This window comes from Dermacentor albipictus, chromosome 4 (genome assembly GCF_038994185.2).
Source record: "Dermacentor albipictus isolate Rhodes 1998 colony chromosome 4, USDA_Dalb.pri_finalv2, whole genome shotgun sequence".
Lineage (NCBI taxonomy): Eukaryota > Metazoa > Arthropoda > Arachnida > Ixodida > Ixodidae > Dermacentor > Dermacentor albipictus.
The window spans coordinates 15,937,068-15,961,364 of NC_091824.1; the positions used below are offsets into that span (position 1 = coordinate 15,937,068).

General features: G+C 48.2%; 1 long non-coding RNA gene across 1 annotated transcript in view; it reads right to left on the bottom strand.

Annotated features, from left to right (window-relative positions):
• The window catches only part of LOC135916655 (uncharacterized), a 139,145-nt gene extending 115,521 nt beyond the window's left edge, over positions 1–23,624 (bottom strand). The window contains exon 1 of the long non-coding RNA XR_010569020.2: positions 23,462–23,624. This is a non-coding gene — a long non-coding RNA (uncharacterized lncRNA). The remainder of the gene's footprint in view (positions 1–23,461) is intronic.
• Positions 23,625–24,297: the final 673 nt, after the last annotated feature.

The window sequence follows — 24,297 nt, forward strand, 5'->3', positions numbered from 1 at the left end:
GACTCGGGCGAGCGTCTCTGTGCGCGCTTTCAGAACATCGCAGACCGGGCGCCGTAGCAGAAATCTTCCTCGCATCTGTGCTTGCTGCATACCCGAGTTGTAGCCGATGACTGTTTGCCGGTTTTACGTTTCGCGAGCCAAGCTTCACGCAGCTTCTTGTCCTGCGGCTACGTGTGAATAAGGCTAACACCGGCCTCCGTTACGTGCGTCCGGCCCTGCGGCACCGAGCAGTAGCCTACCATGTTGCGCGCCTTCAAAGGCAGCCACTACCTATTGTAGTGCTTTCAAGCGTTGTAAAGGAGACATTCGAAGCGGGAAAATTTCGCCACTAAATGAGGACTGCAGCGTATACGAGGGAATTTAAACTCGTTTTCAGCTCGCTTCGGCGCGCCCGAAGCAGCCGACGCGGCCGCTATGTCCACGTGATCCCTCCTAGCACGTCACGCCGACGGTGGCGCCAGCTTTTCCAGTGGTGGAGCTCGAGGCCAATAGAGAAGAAGCTAGCTCATCACAAGCTTACCACACACACCATAGAAGCCTCGGCAATTAGCTTAACACTGGTGGCATTCCTATGTCACCGAAGTGGCTAAAAATGACAGTGCGGTAAAAGGTCCAGTGTACGAACCTACCTATATCAGTAGCGATCAATGTAAAATATGATTTTTACTTAACTAATTTCCGTCCGTCCGTCCGTCCGTCCGTCCGTCTGTCTGTCTGTCCGTCCGTCTGTCCGTCCGTCTGTCCGTCTGTCTGTCCGTCTGTCTGTCTGTCCGTCCGTCCGTCCGTCCGTCCGTCCGTCCGTCCGTCCGTCCGTCTGTCCGTCCTTCCGTCCGTCCGTCCGTCCGTCTGTCCGTCCGTCCGTCCGTCCGTCCGTCCGTCCGTCTGTCCGTCCGTCCGTCCGTCCGTCCGTCTGTCCGTCTGTCTGTCTGTCTGTCTGTCTGTCTGTCTTCCTTTCTTTCTTTCTTTCTTTCTTTCTTTCTTTCTTTCTTTCTTTCTTTCTTTCTTTCTTTCTTTCTTTCTTTCTTCTTTCTTTCTTTCTGTGTTCTGTTATACTTAGTGGCACGAGAAGGGGGCTTTTTCAGTTATTATCATTTATTTTTCATTTAATTTACGGTTTTACCGCACTTGTGTATGTGTGTTCGTGTGGGTGGGGAGGGAGAAGGGGTCGTGCGTGCCTGCGTGTGCCTGCCAGGAACAGGTCTAAAACAGGTTGCATGTAGTCGTGAAAATACAAAAACGCCTCAAAGAGCAGGCTCGGCATTCTGTAGTCGGCACACACGCTGGTTGAATACCCAAATCCGCGAAGTCAAAAAGAGGCGGCTGCTCGGCGATGCTCGCAGGCAGCGTCGCGTAACGCGACGTCGGCGCGCGATCTCCCCGCGCCCGAATCTCTGTGTCAGCGCCTATGCAAAACAGCGCTTCGTTAATCTACAAACACGTCCGGCACGCCCGCTGCTGCTGCTGCTTTGCGGCGCCCGCCGGAGCCCGAGCGGCGGCGCTCCTATTATACATGCGCCGCCACCATGAGGCACGACGTCGGCGACGCCGGGAAGCCAGCTCGCGAAACCAGCGCGATTTGTTCCGGTTCAGGACGAACGGGGCTTGGCGCGGCGCAGGCCTCCTCCCTGTTTCTTACTGGTTTGGCTTTTACGTTCCTTGCCACTTTTCTCCCTCTCTGCAATGCCACGTCGAGGAACGCGGAGACACCTTCTTTCTTTCTTTCCCGTTCGTTGAAAAACTGCGAAATAGAGTTGGCGGGTTCGGACACGGAGTAATGTTTACTTGCTGCTGTAATGTGCCTAAAAATAAGGCATCTGCATCTTAAGACGACGCTCGTGGCTGCTTTCCGGAATCTCTTGCTTCCGCGCTCTTAGAGATGCAAGAGTGCTATTGTTTTTTTTTTCGTTTCTTGGGATTTTGCCGTGGAAACTTGCAGCAAATAAGACGGTGTATTTTCAGGCATTGGTGTGCAATTATTTCGCATTCCAGACAGGGGTGTATTGCTCTCTCAAAGCAGAGCACTAATGCTACATGTGCTTGAGATCCCAGGGCAAATGCTCGAAAAATATCGTAGTGACAGACGAATGAAGAGAAGCTAGCCCGCGCGAACTGTACAAGAAACTCGCAAAAAAACTACCCACGCACTGGTTCACTTACAGAGGGCAACACACCTGAGACACCGGCCTAGCTGAGTGTATATCTAGCGATAACACTTGGTTCGAGACCACTGTCACGAGAGCACATGCGTGGCTACCAATCCAGTGGTTACATTTGCGAGATGCCTCCTCTCGCTTTGCCGCGTGCTCTTGCTTTCGGCGTCAGGAGCGCTGCCGTAGGCGCCGAGCAACTGCTCATGACTGCTCCCCCAAGCGAAATATTGGCAATTTCGCCCGCAGCCGAAGCATTCATAGCGTTGGCAAGGCTTAGCGCTGCGTTCGAGCTCCTCGCAAGGTGTTCTATCAATGCGGCGAGATGACATCGCGCGACGTACAGTGCGATACAGCTGCTTCTACGCAGCAGAAAATGCACCTTGCAGATAGATACGAAGATTACCGGAACGCTAGCGTGTGGAACGCCGGCAACACCGTTACTGGCGCGCGTCACACGTCGATGGCTCATCCCAAAAAGTTTCATATTAGTTTAACTAGAGGGGAATCTGACGCTGCAATCATTCAACCATCATGGGAATGATGGGAAGTACAGGCTACGGATTGGCATTCTGTTGACTGGAAAACTAGTCTACAAGTATTTTTTGGCAGTTTTGGTTTCGCTCCAAGCGCAGTTGCTATAACCTGCAGTGGGACAGTGCAACGCAAAGCTCTCTTCCTTTCGAAATGGCGATAGCGCGCTGGGCCAGGGGCTGAGATGATGTTTGTGTCGCGGTGTGGTGTCGAAGCCCTGACGATAAAGCCACGGCATCGTAAACGTTGAAAGAACATGTTTTGACCGTTTGCACCTTGGTTTGTTAAGTGTGTTAGGTTGGCGCTATAGCGTTGCGGGCTTTCATAAACTTCAGAATAGGAAATAGAAGGCACTACTGATACACGACACAAAGAGTTGTACTTCTAGTGGCTTGAAAATCTAATTTTTTTTAGGGCTTCATTATGCATTGCCCGTTTATGTGCTCATTGACATGCGTGTTTTAGGACTTTGAGAATACAAACTTACTTGTGGTAGGAAAGGTTGCTGCTTCCTGGCTGTAGTCTAGTGTCGCAAGATGGGTAAGTGCAAAGCCACACCTTAACGCTTCCGAAGTGGTACGTCAACATAAAACAAAATGAAGCGTATTCGTAGGACGCCTCAAGCATCCCTACTAGCTCCGCAGCAGGTGTGCTTAAATGTACTTAAAGACGTTCAGCAATCGTGACAGCCGACGCAGTCTTTCGAAAGAGCCAGAGAGTACGCAAGTGCCTGTCGTCTGCAAGAAAAGTCTCGCGTTCGCAGCGAGCAGGCGTCGTAACAGAAGACACTTGTAGCATTCCTGTCAAGGACGCAACACTTTCTCACAATACAAAATTTTTATTTCCATAAATACATGATGATTATTTTTATACACGTACACGCACGGTTATTATTGTTGTTGTAAACATAAATAAATATTCTCTGGCGTTAAATCGGGAACAGAATGGCATAAGAATGGATACCCTGGTGTGTTCTGGTGTAAACCATAGTAAACCGTGCTTCAATCTGAAAGTCATATAAAGTTTATGTAAGGTGCTGCGCATCATATAATACACTACAGAAATACAATTAGATTTTACTTGATATCATTTCAGTATAGCTTCGTTTACTGCGATGCAAGCAAACGCCACCAGTCTAAGGATCGAAGTCAATCCGAAGCCTGTGCTTTCCATCATTACCACGTAGGTTGAGACAACGCTCAGGAGAACCCCCGTAGACACTAGCGCCACATTTCCCTCTAGGGTATTTATTTAAAAACTCCATAGTCCACCCAATGAGAAGGAAAAACCGCTCCCGTTTGTCAGTGCCCAACGAAAGGATTAGATACATTTAGCTTGACTCCTACTATCCACCCGCTCAGGTCAGCGCATGCTCCATGGTATGGCATGCACGCAGCTCCTCACCAGGAACGCTGGCGTGTGCACGCATCACAACCATGCCAGCAGCAGAAGCTGTCCAACTGAGCAGAGCACTCGGCTTCGTCGTGTTTGCACCCGAGTGCACTGCAATTCTCAGGAGGCTTTCCAACGGGCCACGCTCGGGTCGCGCATGCACCGTCGATACCAGGTTCTCACGGTGGCGCTGACGGCGACAGTGAAAATTCACCTCAAGCATCCGTATAATTGATATCGAAATTAAATGGAGATTACACGAATCGGTGGCGCTATGAAAGCTTCGTGCGCATACGGCTCAGCAGCAACCCGAAACAAACGTGTTCAGAGTCTTAAGCCGTAGCTGTGTTGCCGAACCCTGCCGGGGACTTTCTCGCCATGGACAGAGTGGAAGGGCACTGAGCTTATTTCTTTATTGCATAGAAAACGAAACTGCAGATATATTAGAGGGGACACAGCTAGACACTCAAAGCTCGGTCAAATGCGCACATGCGTCTAACAAGTGCATCCAGTCAGCCGGAAGTTCCTACGCAGCGTACACACTTCTCACACAAGCTGCACTTTCGTGAAAGAAGGATCTCGTAGATCGCACGCGCTTTCCGCGTGGAGATCACACAGTCTACATTTCCATTGGCTTTATAAACCCAGTGCTATGAACTTGTCATAGGGAGGGCCACCAGTAATCTTAAACGGTAGAAACCTAATTGAGCATGGAGTGGTTTCAATGCCCTTTCTATCGTCTGTTAGAGAATGTCCCCCCCCCCAAAAAATACAACCCTAGAATCTATGCAGCAGTGATCTAGGGTCTCAGCACTGGACAAAGTCGACAGTTCGCTGTCTACGGCACAAAGCAGCTGCTCAAATTTAACCAAGTTTTAAGAGGGAGTTATTCCGAATGCAATATAAAGAAAAATGTTTTTACTCCAGGAGGTATACACAGTTGAGGGACCGGCCTAAGTACATCCTGATAACGCCGACCTAAATAAGATGCACGATACAAAGGATCTCGGAAACTCTAGTCCACCAGTGCCGCAAGAAGTGTTTTTCGACTCGCTGGGAAAATGTGATCCGGGCTGTATCTAAATTTCAAGAAAAGAAATGAGTCAACGTCCACCTTGAGAAAACCTCCAGGTGCCTGTGGGACATCTTTGGTATCTTGTGACACTACTATATTAGGAAGATAATGAACTAATCGGAGTAACAACATCCCACGCGCTTGCTAGCATGCAGAGCAAAAATGCCCCATAATCGTGTCTTAGCGCGCGAGACACGCGATGTGACATACGCGCCGCGTAGCTTCAATACCTGCACATTTCGCATTGCAATTGCATATAATCAGACCAGGTAGAATGCGGTACAAAGCAGTTAAAGAAGGATTGAGGAAGAAAAAGAAGTTTTGGGAGATGTTTTGCCAGAGTGCTAGAAGAAATGTACATTATTGTGTGCCTGACCACATAAAGCTGGCTGGTGAATATGTCGCACCCGCGTTACAAAGGGGACGCAATAAACCATCATCACCATGATCATTAGCATCGCATCATGCCACTTGCCTTACGATGTGAGATGCGTGCCACGTAACGTCTATATCGTCATCATCATCATCAGCAGCAGCAGCCGGGCTACGGCCACTGCAGGGCAAAGGCCTCTCCCATACTTCTCCAACTACCGCGGTCATGTGCTAATTGTGGCCATGTTGTCCCTGGAAACTTCTTTATCTCATCCGCCCACCTAACTTTCTGCCGCCCCCTGCTACGCTTCCCTTCTCTCGGAATCCAGTCCATAAACCTTAGTGACCATCGGTTATCTTCTCTCCTCATTACATGGCCTGCCCATGCCCATTTCTTTTTCTTGATTTCAATTAAGATATCATTAACTAGCGTTTGTTCCTTCACCCACACTGCTCTTTTCTTATCCCTTAACGTTACACCCATCACTCTTCTTTCCATACCTCATTGCGTCGTCCTCAATTTAAGTAGAACCCTTTTCGTAAGCCTCCAGGTACCTGCCCCGTACGTGAGTACTGGTAAGACACAGCTGTTATACACTTTTCTCTTGAAGGATAATGGCAACCTGCTGTTCATGATCTGAGAATGCCTGCCAAACACACCCCAGCCCATTCTTATTCTTCTGATTATTTCAGTCTCATGATCCGGATCCGCGGTCACTACCTGCCCTAAGTAGATGTGTTCCCTTAACACTTCCAGTGCCTCGCTAGCTATTGTAAACTGCTGTTCTCTTCCGAGGCTGTTCAGCATTAGTTTTCTGGAGATTAAATTTTCGGCCCACCCTCCTGCTTTGCCTGTCCAGGCATCGCAGAGGGGCGTCAGCACCGCTCTCCCGCGGTGCAGAGTGGTGCTGACGCCCCTACGTCTGCCATTTCCTACGGGGTCTTTGGGCAGCCGGCTTTCGTTTTTGTTCAATTTTCTTGTTGACTTGTCGTCTTTTTGGGCAGTTTGTGGCTGTGGCCAAGTGAGAACCACCACAGCTACGGCACTTCGGTTCTGCGTTCGGGCACTGTGTTCCCGCTTCGTGTTGCCGCAGACCGCATGTAGAGCATCTTGCTGCCAGAGTGTTGGGGCATTGCTCCTTGTGGTGCCCGATCTTGTGACACGTCACAAACTGCCACTCGTGCACGGTACGGAAAGACACGGATAGTAAATGACCGCAGGCCGACCTTGTAGGGTAAGCTGTTACCTTCAAATGTGACCATGGCAGTACCTTTGTCACCAAGTCACCTTGCAGGATTTCGCACTTGCGGCAATGCAAGGAGTTCATTAGTTCCTCAGAAGTCATGTCTCCAGCATTTCTAATAATGCATCTGATTTGATTAGGACCAATGGCTTCGTATGCTTGAAAGGGCACATCCTGTCCAAGAACTGGACAGGATGCCTGGATGCCTGGACAGGCATCGGACAGGACCGCAGAACTGCGGACGACTAGCCGATATGTTTCAGCTGTCGCCGCATTGGTCATATCGCCCGACACTGTCGCAACTCGTGGACCTCAACACCTCGCATGCCGACCAACCTGAACTGTTTTGATGGAAATACCCGCAATGCTTCGCCCACCGCCAAGTCTAACAGCGCCGCCAACTCTGCTCGGAACACGTGGTACAGCTGCTCACCATCGCCGCACTCACACCAGCCTCGTTCACTACAAACACGTCGCCCATCTTCCGGTTCTCCGCAGCCACGTCGCCTTTCGTCCCCTGTGGCTTTTGCCAGCACCCTTTCGGAAAACTAGTAAATACAGCCCTCGGAGGTGGTGCTGCATTCCCGACTACTGCAGGAAATCCCCTGTCTTTGCCCAGAAGGAGAAGTGTAATTGACGTTACAATAGACGGCGTACCTGTCCAAGCACTCTCCGACACTGGAGCTCACGTATCTGTGATGAGTGCTAGCCTACATAGACGTTTAAAGAAGGTACTCACCCTAGCAGCAGCCCGAGTGCTTCGTGTGGCCGACGGCGGCATACTGGTTGTTCTTGAAATGTGCACTGCGCGTTTAATTACAGCCGGCCGAACTACTTCTGTTCTTTTTGCTGTGATCGACAACTGGCCTCACGACATTATCCTTGGAGTGGACTTCTTATCCACTCATTCTGCTCTCATCGACTGCACGACCGGCGTTCTTCAGTTAGAAGTGCCTCAACTCGCCGATGCTCCGAGTAACGCCCCACAGCGCTTGTGCTCGCTTCCAGATGTGCGTCTGTCACCCGAGGCACTTACTTACGTCACTTTGACCGCCTAGCCACAGGCCCCTGGCGGTTAATATGTGCTTCACCCCATAATCAATGTGCTTTTGAACAGGAACGTTGCTGTGCCACATACGTTGGTCACGGTTACTGATAACGACGTCGTTCTACCGCATATCAATTTCATCCTGCGCCCTCAAGTGTTTCCGGCCGGCATGTTTTTGGCCAGCGTTACTAGTGATTGCGAATTTGACATTCAAAGTGAATGCCGAGAGTGGCTTATGAGCGCCAATCGCAGCTGACAGCTCTGGTTCCTTAACGGATGACTTTGTGGAAATGATTGTACTTGACCTCACCTCTGCACAGGTCACGGACGTACGACTCCTGCTTGAATCGTACGGTGACATCTTTGATTTTGGCAAAAGGCCTTCAGGCCAAACACCTGTTGTTCAGCACCGTATAAACACTGGAGGCACGAATCCCATTCGTCGGCGTCCCTATTGAGTATCGCATGCTGAACCTCGAGTCACCCAATCAGAAGTGGACAAAATGCTCTGCAAACGAGTCATTGAGCCATCAGCCAGCCCTTGGGCTTCGCCTGTCGTATTTGTGAAAAAGAAAGATGGTACCAGGTGTTTTTGCGTCGATTATCGCCACTTGAACAAGATCACGCGAAAAGACGTCTACCCACTACCACGCATCGATGACGCCTTGGACTGCTTGCACGGAGCTAAATACGTCTCGTCCATCGATCTTCGATCCGGCTACTGGCAGATTTCAGTTGATGATATGGACCGTGAGAAGACGGCCTTCATCACGCCGGAAGGCTTATATCAATTCAAAGTCATGCCCGTTGGCCTATTCAATGCTCCTGCGAAATTTGAACGTATGGTGGACTCTCTTCTGTGGGGCTACAAAAGGACCACCTGTCTTTCTTACCTTGACGACGTTATTGTTATTTCTCTCACGTTCGGCAGCCGCCTTACCTGACTCGCTGCAATTCTTGCGGTCTTTCGAAAAGCCGGCCTTCAACTGAACTCCATGAAGTGTCAATTCAGGCGCCGTCAGATGACCGTGAGGGAAACTCGTTGACGCATCCGCTGTCCAACTAGATCCGGAAAAAGTTCCTGCCGTACGCAGTTTCCCTGTTCCACGTTCTGCCTCTGACGTGCGCTGCTTCGTCGGCCTGTGTCCGTACTGTCACCGTTTCGTCAAAAACTTCGCCGACGTCGCTCAGCCTTTGACAGATCTAAAAAAGAACACGCCATTCTCATGAGGCCCGGAGCAGGCTCACGCATTCGCCGCTCTCATCGCGTTTCTGACCACTACTCCCATACTTACCCACTTTGATGCGTCTGCACCGACCGAAGTCCACACTGACGCAAGCGGCTATGGCATCGGCGCTGTTCTCGCCCAATACCAGAAGGGTACCGAGTGCGTGGTGGGTTACGCAAGCCGCCTGCCGTCATCTGCCGAGAGAAATTACTCCATCACCGAGCGGGTGTGCTTGGCTTTAGTTTGGGCTGTCGCCATGTTCCGGACATATTTGTACGGGCGCACGTTTTCGGTCGTCACAGACCACCACGCACTCTGCTGGCTGTCTTCGCTACGGGATCCAACTGGACGGCTTCGTCGCTGGGCTTTGCAGCTCCAGGAATTTTCGTTTAGTGTCCATTACAAGACTGGACGCATCCACAAGGACGCAGACTGCCTCTCGCGTCACCCCGTGGATGCTCCCGATCCTGTTGCGCACGATCCGGTGACTTGCGTGATGGCTTTGACTGACATGACCGACATGCACGCTGAACAACAACGCGACGCAGCCTTACAGTCCATCATCGCCGGAGTGCAATGTTGCAGCTTCGATGGCACGTGCCGCATGCTCATGCTGCATGACGGCATCCTCTACCGCCGCAATATCAAACCTGACGGCCCTGAATTGCTCCTTGTTCTTCCTCGTGATCTGCGACCCATCGTTCTCGAACAACTTCACGATGCACCGACAGCGGCACACCTTGGAGTTTTGCGTACATACAACCGCGTAAGAGGCCGGCTCTTCTAGCCGGGTCTCTACCGCTCTTTGCGTCGTTATGTCGCAACATTCGAATTGTGTCAACATTCGAATTGTGTATTGAATTGCGCCGGAAGAAACCTCCCCTGGCACCTGTCGGACAACCATTGAAGTGGCCTCTGAACCGTTCGTTCACGTGGGCCTTGACCTGCTTGGCCCTTTTCCGACAACGACTAGAAGGAACAACTGGATCACCGTCGCTACTGATTAAGCGACACGCTACGCGATAACAAAGGCGTTGCCGACTAGTTCCGCAACTGATGTAGCCGATTTTCTCCTCCACGACGTCTTTCTTCACCATGGTGCACCTCGACAGTCACTCAGAGACCGCGGCCGCTCGTTCTTATCTCGAGTTGTCGACGACCTCATCCGCTCTTGTGCCACTGAGCACAAGCTGTCCACCGCCTACCACCCACAAACGAACGGCCTTACGGAACGTCTCAAGTGAACAATCACAGAGATGCTGTCGATGTACGTCTCCAACAATCACCGCGACTGGGACTCCACACTGGCTTACGTGACGTTCGCGTACAAGTCGTCCCGACATGACACCGCAGGATATTCACCCTTTTATCTTTTGTGTGGTCGCGACCTCGCACTGTCGTTTGACACGATCCTCCCTTCTGTGCCACGTGTTGCAACTGAGTACGTAAATGAAATCATCGATCGCGCTCACATAGCACGTCAAGTCGCCCGATCTCGTTTATTAGCCTCGCAGCATATACAAAATGAGCGTTACGACCGCTGCCATCACGATGTTAAGTTCGCACCAGGAGCTTGGGTGCTCCTCTGGTAACCATATCGTCGGGTTAGCCTCCCTCGGAACCTTCTCTCTCGCTACACAGGGCCTCATGAAGTCCTACGCCAAGTTAACGATGTAAATTACGAGATTTTGCCGCTACACTTTGATGCATCCTTGAGTCAGGTGCTTGTCATCGTTGTGCACGTTTCCCGTCTGAACCCATACTTCGCTCGCAATTCTTCGCCTGCCACGCGTGGAGACGGCGCTTTGCCACCTGGCGGTATTGTTACGCTAGTATAAAAGAGAGAGGAAGGAGATCGAAGACGCTAGATGCTGCGTGTTGTTGGTGGTCAGCCATCTGACCTATTCTTCTGATTCATCCTGTATATATATATTGTAAATATAGTTTTTCTAGACTTGCAACATCCCCGTAACAATATAACAATAACAATAGCCGGAGACTACCCCTACCAAAAGAAATAGAAGATCAATGTCCACTGATCGCAATGGCGCGGTGGTACTCGCAACTGCAGGCGAGGATTGATTTCTTTGTGTATGAGGCTTCCTTGCTGAGAAACCCGTAGAGGTTTCCTTGGTGTCGTATTGCTGCAATTCGACTGGATGCCAATTTTCCCTTTCGTGTACTTTCCTCTGCCTTGTGGGCTTCCGCAGAACTGATCTGTCATATTCAGTGCTTCGAGTTGTCAATTAATTCGCTCTCGCTCGGCGATCTGCTAGCCTACTTGTTAGCTCAGATCGTAGAGCGACCACCTCAGAAAGCCCTTGGTCCCTGGTTCGCATCCCGCACCAGGACGAATTTTTCGTAAACTGCGAGGCTTCCTTTCTGACAAACTCGTATGGGTTTCCCTTGTATGTTCTTGCTACAATTCGGCTGTATGTCAATTTTCCCTTTTTATTAAAAATATTACGTGGCAGTATAATGTTGCCGAGCCCTTTCGGCACATATACGACTCACTCTGCCAAATCTCCTTGAATGAAAGTTTGTTTTGGTGGCGTTTTTAACGACTCGTTGCACACGGCAGAAGTCGTCGACGAGTCACCGCAAGTTAAGCAAGGTGAAGCGGCTTAGTCGAAAAGCCGGCTCTACATCCTCCCCCATTGTTATCTACTTTCACTGTCCTTGTTCGGGCCCACGAAGACATGCTCCTTTTCTGCGCAATCCTCGACCCTCATCAGCCAATGCTTGCGGGTCAAGCCAAGCTTGCGGGACACCGTCCATGCTTGCTTCGGCGGTTAGGTACATTTTACGTCAATATACTCAAATAAAGTCAGGATTGCATAATTCTTTCATAGGGTGCAGGCACGTACGCAGGGTATTTCTTTTGGGGGGGGGGGGGCAAACCAAGGTAACCTTTCTATGTATATGAGGGGCAGGGTACTTTTACTAGTACAAATGTGAATAAGGCCCACCATTCGCCATAAAGACGCCTAAACCCGCAAAAGAGAATTTAAATAACGTGTATCCTACAGTATCAATTGTATAACGTGTACACCTGTGAGATACACCTTTTCTTTACTTGGCAAACAAAGAACCACATCAAATGGACTCACGCATGAAAGATGTGCAGGAAGAACCTTGCAAGAGCAAGTTAATAAGCGAAAGTACCAAATAAAGATTTGTAGTAGCGTTTTTTGAATTAGCTCTGGAAGAATTATAGAGAAATGCATATTTGCGGAACAATCACAGTTATTTTGCATCCCTCGTTTACTGCTCTACCAAGTGCCAAATCCGATTCGTTTTGTTATTTGGGAAGTTGCGAAACGATTCGTGGTCCCAAGTCCCGTACAGCCGCGTAGAGCGCAGTACGCTGTGGGGTTCTAGACGTACTGAGGTCACCGCGGAAGGTTAAAAAACGCGCCCATTAGCACAGCAGGGAAGTGGATACGTCAAGCGGCTCGATTCATAACTGTAGAAGCGTCATTCAACACACAGAATTAGTTTCATCTTCCGGTGGCGTTTTCTCTACTGCCTTTTTAAATAAAAAGATATAGATCCATGAGTATTTTAACGAACAATTTTCGCTTTTCCGCCCTGTTTGGTTGTTGCCGTGGCTTTCTCCCTTAGTAGATCGCTTAATTTCCCATCTCCTTGCGACTCTTGTTTCCAGTTGCCAATTTTTCACGAAACGTGCTGTACAATTAGGGAAAAACCAGACGAGGTAATGGGTGACACTCATATTGTTTATGAGTTTAGTGGTTATTGCAGGGTCTGATGATGGACGCTGTTTCGCAATATCTAATTTTTCACCTAATCTAACCCATATCGCGGATATATGGTTCCGAAGATCTGCCAGCGTCACGGCGAGCCGTCACTCGAGGGAATAATGAAGCAAAAGGAAAAGTTAAACGCAACTGACAGTTTCTCCGGCAACAACTCGTTCCACGAGCATGCATACCAGCTGACTATGAACCAAGCCCATTTCCTGGCCCCTGGATCAGCCTGAATAAGGAAGGTTGAGCTAACGAAGCAACAGTGATGCGCGTGATCATTGAATAGATGGTCAGATAAAAATTTTGTTAGGTATTATAAAGAAAACAAACTAACATACTTACAACAATAAACTACGCCCTGCCTGCTGCAAGAGATAGTGACAACCAAATTCATCGTGAGTTAGTAGCGCGAGCACCGAATCGATGAGGAAACTGGTCTCCTCACACCAGGAGAGGCCGATAACCACCGCCATCCAAAAGGAGTGCAAAAATTGACAACCACTCTACTCTGTGAAGATGGAATGGCAGCGAAAGCTGACAACAGTCAAAGCTCTCAAACGAAAAGCAAAGTGTTTCACCTCCGCCGCGGGTCGACCTGAAGATAATGCAATATCAGGCCGACTCGCGGCGGTAGTGAAGCAGGCGTTAAGCACCCCGCATACGTGGGCCGATGCCGAAGATAGTGCAACACCAGACCGACCCCCGGCGGCGGTGAAGCAGGCATTAAAAACTCCCCATAGGTAGGCCATTTCAAAGATATTGCAATACCAGGCCCACCCGCGGCGGAGGTGAAGCAGGCGTTAAGCACTCCTCATACGTGGACCGATCCCGAAGACTCCGAAGCTGGCGTTGTAAGTTCCAGAGTCCAAAGCGGTATGTGCCATTGATCTTGGACCCTTTCTTCACTATCACCAGGATCGGCCCACATAGTGATTTTTTAAGTTAACGGACGCCGAGAAAAACTACAGAAGTTAGTCATACACTGCTTTCGCTCTAAAAGGCGGCAAAACGTTGACCGCCAAGTAGATTGATTTGTCATCGCTTTAGGAATGTGTGCGAGGAGTGGTGGCGTGGGTTAATAAGGGGGGGGGGGGGTGCCGCTTAATTTCGGGGGGGGGCCGCGCCCCCCACGCCCCCCCCCCCCCCTGGGTACGTGCCTGATAGGGTGCCCCAGAGAAGCGTTCCGCCTTCCGATTTGTGACTTGAGTGTTGTGAGCGCAAACACTGCCGTTCCTGCTGTGCAGCTATGTGCATGTCTGAGTGGAATGGACAGTAAAGTCAAGTTACAAATGCTGACGTTTTAATGCGAAAGCTTTACTGACCGAGAACTTGCGATTTCGCCGTGGCGGTGCTCCGAGGAGGCACATGACGTCACAACGCGGTTATTTCTCTCTCTCTCGCTCCCTAGTCCCTGCTGCACATGCGCCAAGAGTAGCACCGAGCCACAGGGGTTCCACCACTGCGCAGCGCCGCGCCTTTCCTCCGCCACCGTTTGGTGTGACGTCACACTGCCTTCCTCGTCGTTGCGATCGCCTCCGCTAGATTCGCCATATGCGTCGCATGCCTGATAACATGTCGGAGGATTCAAAAGGAGAGCTCGCATGCGCCGCAGTCAAAGTTGAGCCGGCAGTATTGACGGCGACAATTCTGATAAGCAGGAGAAGGCCTGGAATCGGCATCGGAACGAGATGAAGAGGCAACGAATCACCCAGGAAACAGACAAACAGCTCCCCGAACAACTGGCTAAACGCCGCAACATAGCTAGACGACCAGACTAACTTGGACTTGCAATCAACATTAACCAAGGCTAACCATGCTATGCCTTAGCTTTCGCTACGGATATCCTGGCATAGCCGAGCTAAGCCACTGCCAATTTTTTTCCTCGGTCTCATCTCATGTACCGTTGAATTGCAACGCCTGCAACACCGTTGGCGGTGCTCCTTTATCACGGCGGCGTTCCAAGAGACCTTCAGCGGAACGAACGCTACTATAACGCATTCACTGATGGCAGTTTTAATGCGTTAGTTTTAGCAGTGTCACAGTAGAAAAACGTGTATGTGCGTGAAGTGTGGGAAGCCGGTCCAGTAGATAGAGGTATATATATATATATATATATATATATATATATATATATACCTCTACCCACGAGCAATGAGCAATGAGATTTAAAGTTTCGTTTCACAGTAGTTGCACGGTGTATTAGATGTATCGAAGGAAACCAGGGCCTACACCAGTCACACCGCCGTCGTGATGCCAAAGTTGTCATGTCATGATCGTCACTCTAGCTAAGTTATTCGACTCTCGTCATGGCATCGTCGTCAAACCATCGTCGTCATACAAGTTTCATGATACAGTCATCGTAACGCCGTCTTCGTGCCGTTGTCTTGTCATCGCCGTCACTGCGTCGTCATACAGCCGTTGACATGCATTCGTCGTCACACCACAGCCGTCATGTCATCGTCGTCAGGCGTTCGTTCCATCGTGTTCGTCAATTCAGTACTGCCCTCCCGTTATCGTCATGCCCTCGTCGTCGTCATACCATCTTCGTCGATCAATTGACGTCATTCCTTGTTCATCCTTCAATCGTAATTGTGCTGCCGTCCTTCAATCGTTATTATGCACTGATTTTCATGCCACAGTCGTCTATCCGTCATCGACAAAAAATGATATTTATTTTTATTTTATTTATTTGATACTGTCAACCCCGTTGTTGGGGTCATTACAGGGAGGGTGATGTGTCAAGAATACATGATACATAATTTTCTTTCTATGTAACATACAAATGCACTGGCGCTCTTGGAAGTTAACAAAAGCAAATAACAGTAGTTATACAAAGAAAAGTCAACGAAAGTGCTCGCAGCAACAATTTAGTATACATTCTCGTAAAAGAAAGTATCCAACGCTTTTTTAAATTCGGCAGAGCCCTCGTTGCTCACAACTGCATCAGGCAATCTGTTCCACATTTCAATTGTGTCAGGAAAAAAGGAGAAACGAAAAGCATCAGTACGTGTTAAATAAGGTTGAATAGCTCTGCTATTGCTTAGACGATCGCATCTCCGTCCTTGGGGTTGTAGATATAGATCCTTGTTTATTTTCGTTCGGCCACTCATGATTTTAAAAAGAAACTTTAGCCTATGCTTACTTCTGCGCTCCTCCAGAGGCTCTAGTTCACACGATTTTAACAAGGCTGTAACAGACTCCATGCGTCGGTATTTACCGCATATGAAACGGACTGCCAATCTTTGTATTCTTTCTATTTTTGCTTTCAGGACTTTCTGATGAGGGGACCACACAACACAAGCGTACTCCAAGACTGCTCATACAAAAGTTTTGTAGGCTGTTAATTTCACGTCCCATGTAGCGCATTCCAGTTTTTTCTTTAAAAAGTATAGTTTTTGGTTTGCCTTAGAACATATATTATCAACGTGTGAGTGCCATTGCAATGTGTGCATAATACTGACTCCTAAGTATTTGAAAGAAGCTGCATTATTCAGAGGATGGTTTCCGATGTGGTATATGAAGGAAAATTTGCTCCTGCTTGAGTGAATATGCGTAAATGTTGTTTTGTTATAGTTTATTTCCATGTCCCATGTTAAACACCACTCGTCTAATGCCTGTAAGCATCCATTTAGATTAATTTGGTCATCTTCGCAACCTATTGGCGAATAAATCAAACAATCATCAGCAAAAAGTTTCATTTTAACAGGCGGTTCGACTAGTGCACCACAGCCGATTCATAACTGCAACTGCATCAGGCAATCTGTTCCACATTTCAATTGTGTCAGGAAAAAAGCAGAAACGAAAAGCATCAGTACGTGTTAAATAAGGTTGAATAGCTCTGCTATTGCTCTGCTATCATATGCATCCGTTGTAATTCCATCGTCGTCATGCTGTCTTGGACGATCGATCGCCGTCACAGGAACACAGTCGAATGCTGATCATAGATGGTTACACACATTGTTTTTTATTATTCGCACCGATAAACTTGGGGGCGGTGTAGCATCGCACGCCAAGCGCGGCATAGAGTGGATGTGCTTGAGGAATTCACCTGCGTTACGCCACACTACGAAGTGCTAAGCGTTAAATCCTACAATAACCTGTTTGTTGTGATGTACCGACCACCTACTGTTAATATATCTAATTTCTTAGAATTTACTGAAAAGCACTTAGAGCATGCTACTTTTCACAATTACAAAGTGCTTCTTGGTGGTGACTTCAACGTTAACGTACTTGATGAAAGCGCTGCAACTCGTGCAATAACTAATGTAATCAATTCCTCCGGTTTCTGCAGCGTTATTACGACGCCTACTCGCGTTTCACCATCTTGTCATCAGGTCTCGACAGTTTCATTATTAACGCTGCTGCAGAGATTTACACAGCCGGGACTATCAGGTATGATATCACCTATCATTGTCCAATATTCATAAAAGGCTAAAGAATTATGGGGCTTTACGTGCCAAAACCACTTTCTGATTATGAGTCACGCCGTAGTGGAGGACTCCGGGAATTGTGACAACCTGGGGTTCTTTAACGTGCACCTAAATCTAAGTAGACGGCTGGTTTCGCATTTCGCCCCCATCGATCATAATATGCTCATTTTATATTCACGAAAGAACCTGATACCACGTTCAGCTATAGATGTTTGTTAGGCTAAAATATGGAACACTTCGCGCATTTGTTTTGCGCACAGACTGGTCTTCTCTTTAGAATAATAAAGATTGTAGTGAAGTGTACCACAAATTTCTGTCCATATTCAGTCGCCTATACAATTTTTCTTTTCTGCTTAAAACAGGAAAGGTAAAAATCGCATTAGAAAGCCGTGGGTGCAGCCACAGCATGTTAGAATGATTAACAAAAAAAAGGATGTGCGATAAATTTCTGCGTACGCGTCAGCAAAGCGATCTTGTTGCATCTAGGAAGTTCAGAAATATACTAAATAAAGAACTGCGAAAAGCTAAAGTACTCTATTACGAGAGCCTTCTTGAAGCCATGCAGAGGAAAAATCGAGAAAATACTTGGACAATTATCAACGATGCACTAAGACGGAAATGTGAATCGCAGTTTGCGTGAAATAACCATGAACAACGAAAAGGTGTTGGGCGTCCCTTTAACCGAGTGTTTCAATAAACACTTTGTGAACATGATGGCATCATCAAAAAACGCGGGCAGTGGTACAACTGTTAAGAGATGTAGGCATGGCATTTTTCTTGAGCCGACTGACGATGCTGAAATTTATCGTACGTTTTTAGCTTAAAAAACAGCAACGCTGTTGATGCAGACGGTATTGAAATCAGACCTATAAAATGTGTAATCGATATCATCGCAGTCCATCTCGCATTTGTGTTTAACCTTGATATGGAATCTGGCCATTTCCCAACAAGTATGAAAAAAGCAAGGGTCTCAGTTATTTTCAAAGGTGGGAACCGAAATGACCTGGAGAATTATAGGCCTATTTACATTTTATCCGCATTTCCTAAAGATGAAGAAATACTGATTTCTGCTCACACTACCAATTTCTTTGCGAAGAATGACATTCTTTCTGATTGTTAACATGGATTCCGCCCGGGCAGATAAGCCGAAACAGCTTTGTTAGGCCAAAAAGAGCTAATAATTAATACCATGAATGCGGGAAAACTAGCGTTGGGTACTTTTATTGATTATATCAAGGCATTCGATCGTTTAAATCATCACATTTTAATAAGTAAAGTAGAAGAATATGGTATCCGTGGCGTGGCAAATCAGTTGCAATCTTATCTGTCTGCGCGGACGCAGTGCGTTGCTATCGAAAAATACTGCTCTTCCTATAAGAAAATTAAATCAGGTGTGCCCCAGGGTAGCGTTTTGGGCCCGATTTCATTAATATCTACGTAAGCGATGTTGATAAAATAGGAAGTGACATTATGTGCGAAAGTTACTGGCTACTTCATTTTGCTGGCTGACTTCTCGCTACACGGCGTTCCCATCGCGAAAAGTCAAAGCATGGAAGTGCCTTTCTCTATGGAAGAACTGCAAACGGCCTTGGCTGCGTGCAAGCGATCTTCATTACCCGGTCCCGATGGGGTGGCCTATGCTTCCTTAAGGCACCTAGGTTCAACCGCACAACGTTGTCTTCTGGATATATTCAGTCAATCTTGGCGTGACGGCATAGTCGACGATGATTGGAAGTGCAGCCGACTGGTGCCTCTACCGAAGCCTGGGAAGTTTCCGCTGGACCTTACATCGTACCAGCCGATTGCACTTGCGAGTTGCATCGGTAAGGTCGTAGACAGGATGTTGTTGACACCCATGGAACGGTACCTCGAATACTACAACATTTACCCTGGGGCTATGGCTGGTTTTCGACGTGGACGGTCTTCTATTGACAGCGTCATTGATCTCGTGACCTCCGCGCAGCAACAAAAAGCTATGAAGCACCTCTCTGCGGCACTTTTGTTAGTTGTAGAAGTTGCCTACTGCAACGCAACCCATGAAGCCATTCTCCAAGCTCTTGAGGCTGCAGAACTTGGAGGCCACGTCTTTAGGTGGATTAGGAGCTATTTCTCACGGAGATTTGTGTTTGTCATAACGAGATGATTGCCCGATCAGTCGATATATCATCAGTCGTGGTGTCCCACCAGGCAGAATGTTGAGCCCCACTCTTTTCAATCTCGTTATAGTGGGGCTTGCAGAAACGCTACCACAGAGTGCTAATGTCTCGCTCTACGCTGACGATATTTGCATCAGGGCGTCCGGCGTAACAAGGCCACAAGTGCGCGCCCAAACACTAAAAGCGGCCACTTTGACGGCGGCATACCTACGCTGACAAGATCTGAAGATTTCTACAGAAAAGAGTGCACTAGCAGCATTTACACGAAAAGCAATGTATTTCTACCCGGTGTGTATCGAGGGCCAGTCCATCGCCTACAAGAAAGCTCCCAGGTTCTTAGGCGGTATTGTGGATCGTGACTTCAGCTGGAGTCCGCATATATCATACATGAAGAAAAGGCTCATTTGTATTGAGAATAATTAATAATGGGGTTTTACGTGTCAAAACCACCTTCTGATTATGAGGCACGCCGTAGTGGAGGGCTCCGGAAATTTCGACCGCCTGGGGTTCTTTAACGTGCACCTAAATCTAAGTACACGGGTGTTTTCGCATTTCGCCCCCATCGAAATGCGGCCGCCGTGGCCGGGATTCTATCCCGCGACCTCGTGCTCAGCAGCCCAACACCATAGCCACTGAGCAACCACGGCAGGTGGTATTGAGAATAGTTTCAAATTCGTAGCTACAAATTCGTGGGTACCGTGCGTGCGTGGCATGTTGCAGCTATACACGGCACTTTTTCTCTGATTTTTGCGATACAGTCTTCATGTTTTGCCTAACATGTGCAAGACTAATCTGCTTGCACTACAGAGCGCACAAGCCCAAGCACTCTGGACATATCTTGGCCTCCCGAGATCTTCTTCGACAGCTGCAACGATTGTCATTGCAGAGAAGCACCCGATCACCACTAATATCGTCGGTGAGACGCTAAGAGCGCATATCTGACATCTTTCTCGGCTACCATCCCCCCATTTAGCCGATTTGCCAGTGCGAAGACTACAGGTACATTATTTGGTATTGTGACGAGTCACCATGACTCGATACCATCTGACTTAAAGCCTGCAAAACGCCCAACATCGGCATTGTGGTGTCACCGCAAATTCACGCGTGCCACTCAATTCGTGGAATTGCTAAGGCAGACTTGACACCGCCATCTTTGAAGCACTTGTCTCTGCTTCTCCTCAACGAGTCTTATTTTGACCGCATACACATTTACAAGGACGGTCGCACCAATTCAAACAGCTCTACAGGAGCAGTAGTTATTTCATCAGACGCCATCTCTTTGCAGTTTAAATATTCGCACAATTCAGCGTCGACAGCCGCAGAACTCGCGGCTCTTCAAGCTGCACTCAAGTACGTGCTCCAGCAGCCGCCAAATCGTTGGGCCATTTTCTGCGATTCCAAAGCAGCCCTACAAACTCTGCAGTTTGCCCTACGCCACGGTTTACACGAGCAGATAGTGTACGAAATACGGCGCGCTCATAATCCCATGCTTGAGAAAGGCCACGATATTGCATTTCAATGGTTGCCAAGTCATTACGGAATTGTCGGCTATGACAGCGCAGAGGAAACTGCGCGTTCGGCTCACCGAAAACATGAGCGGGTTCATACACCACTTTCAAGAACAGATGCTGCGCGACTACTTCAATCACTTGCTCGCCACACCAAACTTCTACGATGGAATTCTACGGTTTTCGCCAACTCATGCTCGCATTCTCTCGACCTTAACTTGAGACTTCACCTGCCACATGGACTCTCCCGCCGCAAAACAGCTTTACTGAATGGCATGTGGTTTGGCGTCGCATTTGCAAATTCCTTTTTCGTTCCTGATAGGAATGGCCAACAGTGCGGCGTGTAATTTCGCGGGTGCGATGAGACTCTAGAGCACCTTCTGTGTCACTGCCCATTCTTCGACTCTGAAAGACGTATTTTACAAGCGAAACTCAACGTGCTAGACAATAGAGCGCTCTCAGAAGAAACTATCCTTGGGCGATGGCCTATGCGTCCTTGCATTCAAAAGGCCACAAAAGCCCTTCTATGTTTCTTGAAGGGCACTGGACTCTATGAACTCTTGTGACAAAGGAAGTTCCTCTACGACTGACTATGAATGACTATTATTTTTATTTTCTCTCCTTATGTGTTCTTCCCTTTTCTCCGCCCCAAGTGTAGGGTAGCCAAAAGGGCACATCCTTGGTTAACATCCTTACCTCTCCCTCTTCGTTTTTCTGTCTCTTTGTGTGACCAGATATATCTTCGTTTATACGGACGACAAAAACTTGAACTCCTGAAGATAGCATATTGAGCAGTTGTGCTACCAGGCAATATCTAGAACCGTCTATTAGTCTCCGCTGTCCCCGGTCTCTGCTCTGTCGGCGGTCGTGTATTCGTTGTTCAATTGACGCAGATGAAATTTTAATTGGTTCACCGACTATATCACTTCACATTATTTCAGTCGACTTTGCAAGACCGGTACGACGAAGTGAATAATTTTTGTCTCGTTGCGGCATGAGTCTTGCCGCTTAGTCAGGCGCCTTGTTGTTTACTCTGAGCATCTCAATTCAAGCTAGCAAATGCAGCGTAAACAAACACGAAATGACCGCAGTCGTGGCCTAGTGTACAGGGCGTCCGCCTCGGCTGCGGTAGGTGGACAGTTCGAAACGCACCGCCGGCACCCACCGATTAAAAAAAATAATAATGGGTACAGGCGCTCCCGAACATGGCGCCCGCTAGTGTTTGGGGTGTACTGCCTGGGGAGTGCACCCGGCTGCCGATTTCCCTAGTTTCGACATGCAACCCTGAAGGGTGGATACGTTCCGTGGCCGTAATGCGGACACGGCTGCATTAATCAAAATAACACGAAATGCATTGCACTCCCTGCTAAACAACTGATTCGCTCATGCTTAAATTTAACTTGTATATGAGGTTAACTGGTGTAGATATATTGTTCAATACTATCCCTGACTTTGCAGCATCCATGGCTAAATGCCTGTACACATACACGCGCTGTGTGCGGACAGTGCTGAAACTTAACGTCGCAACATTTCGATCCATCCCGGGTTCCTTCCTTACAATACCGCACGGATTGTCTGGTACATTAGCCATAGCAGATGTTCCAGATTCCAGTGACTGTCCTCTGATTGAAGAAGAAATAACAGCTTTTCTTGTAGCACAGTTATCCAGTACAAGCGCCCCCCACTTTTGGAAGTGTTTCCACTTAAATGTTATTACGTTAAAAAGAAAATCGTTGACTGACAAGACACATCTCATTTTAACAACACAGTGATTGAATCTGTGTCATCGACACGCTACAGGTGCTGTTAAGAATTGAATAAAAATGGAATGAAAAGGTCAAAATTCCTCCTATGGCCGTGGCAGAACTTGTAATGCGCCCATTTTGCAAAAATTATGCCATAAAGACAAAAGTATGCGCTCTGTTTTCTAAAGTCGTTTCAAATTTTGCTGTTTAATGAGAAAAGAAAGAAGGCCATGATGCTACCCAGAAAAGCGTCTCCACTTTGGAACTGCAACAGTGTAATAGAAAATGGAGAGATACTTCGTTCGTAAAAACCATGAAAGCACAAGACGGAAGCATATCCACAAACACGGGGACGCCAAGCGCCATATATCAAACTTCTTTTTCTAGAAACTGGTGAATATAAATGTGGCCACATCACATGCGAAACGATGCATTCCCAAGCCATCGTCAATCGATGGCGTCGGTAGGTTGTTATCACGGTTCAATGAGGATGTTTGTACTCGCGGATAACATTTTCATTAGGTTGGGCAGTCGGAAATAATAGTGGGCATTATCGTTTATTATGCTGGCATAAAGTGCGTATTTTCTTTATGTATTTATGTATTTGTGCGTTTGTCTGTTGAGCAGTTTTTGTATTATATAGCACCGCTTTATGTCATATGTGATAAAGTCATCTTTATGTTTCCGTGAAGAGTAAAGTGGACTAGTGGGAAAGGTGTTTTAGTTTTAGCTTGGATTTTACCATACGGAGAGGTTGTCCTTAATGTGTTCAGTGGTTGCCCTAGGTACACCTACTTAAGTCCGAAAATACCTTTGCAAGGAAGAAGAATGGCACTGGAAAGTCCCATCGCCACCACGTGCGTCGGGGCCAGAATATCGGCACTGTCACCATCACGTGTCGCGCGGCCAGTTCAGCTGAGCTGTCGTTGCTGCCACTTCGTTCCTGGCAGCCGCTTGATGAGTCCAAGAAACCTCGTCCCGCCTGCAAGGAAGTGGCATGCGCATCGAATATGCACCGGCTTTGTGCGTACAACAAGCGTGCTAAAGCTCCACACTGAAGCAAAGATTCAGAGTGCGTTCTGCCTGCACGTTGACGAAGGGCGCAGACCGACAATGGCCATTGATAAAGTTTCATCGCCGGCGCTCCGAAACGCGCGCATGCGCTGCACGGCAGCAGTATTCGCAGGGCGTCAGCGAGAGGTGTTTCCACCGGGCCACTTGCATCCCAGGCGTCGAACCTGACTGCTCTGGCAATGCACGCCTCGAGAGCCCCTTGAGCGTAATAACACACGGTGCTAATTCCTAAAGAAAATATTTGCCACCACAGCCTTTTCACAGACGCCGCAAGTTTGGCAGCATTCACTACCGACCAGAGAAGCGGCTCAGCCGGCTCGTGTGTTTTGCGCCGCCGCAGAAGCGCCTCGGCTTAGGACTCCCGTGATTAATACTTTTTTTTTATCTTCTGCTCGCTTTTTTTTCATTTCCCTGTTTTCCTTTCTGCTCAGCCGCGATACGAGGTTCATTCATTGTAGGCCGCAGTGGCTCGCTGCATGGGGCGTCGACGCCCGTTGAGAAAAGCTTCTTAACGAGCGCCTTCCGCCAATGCAGGTTTTTTTTTTATTTCCTCGGCCTTTTTTGTTCCAAAGC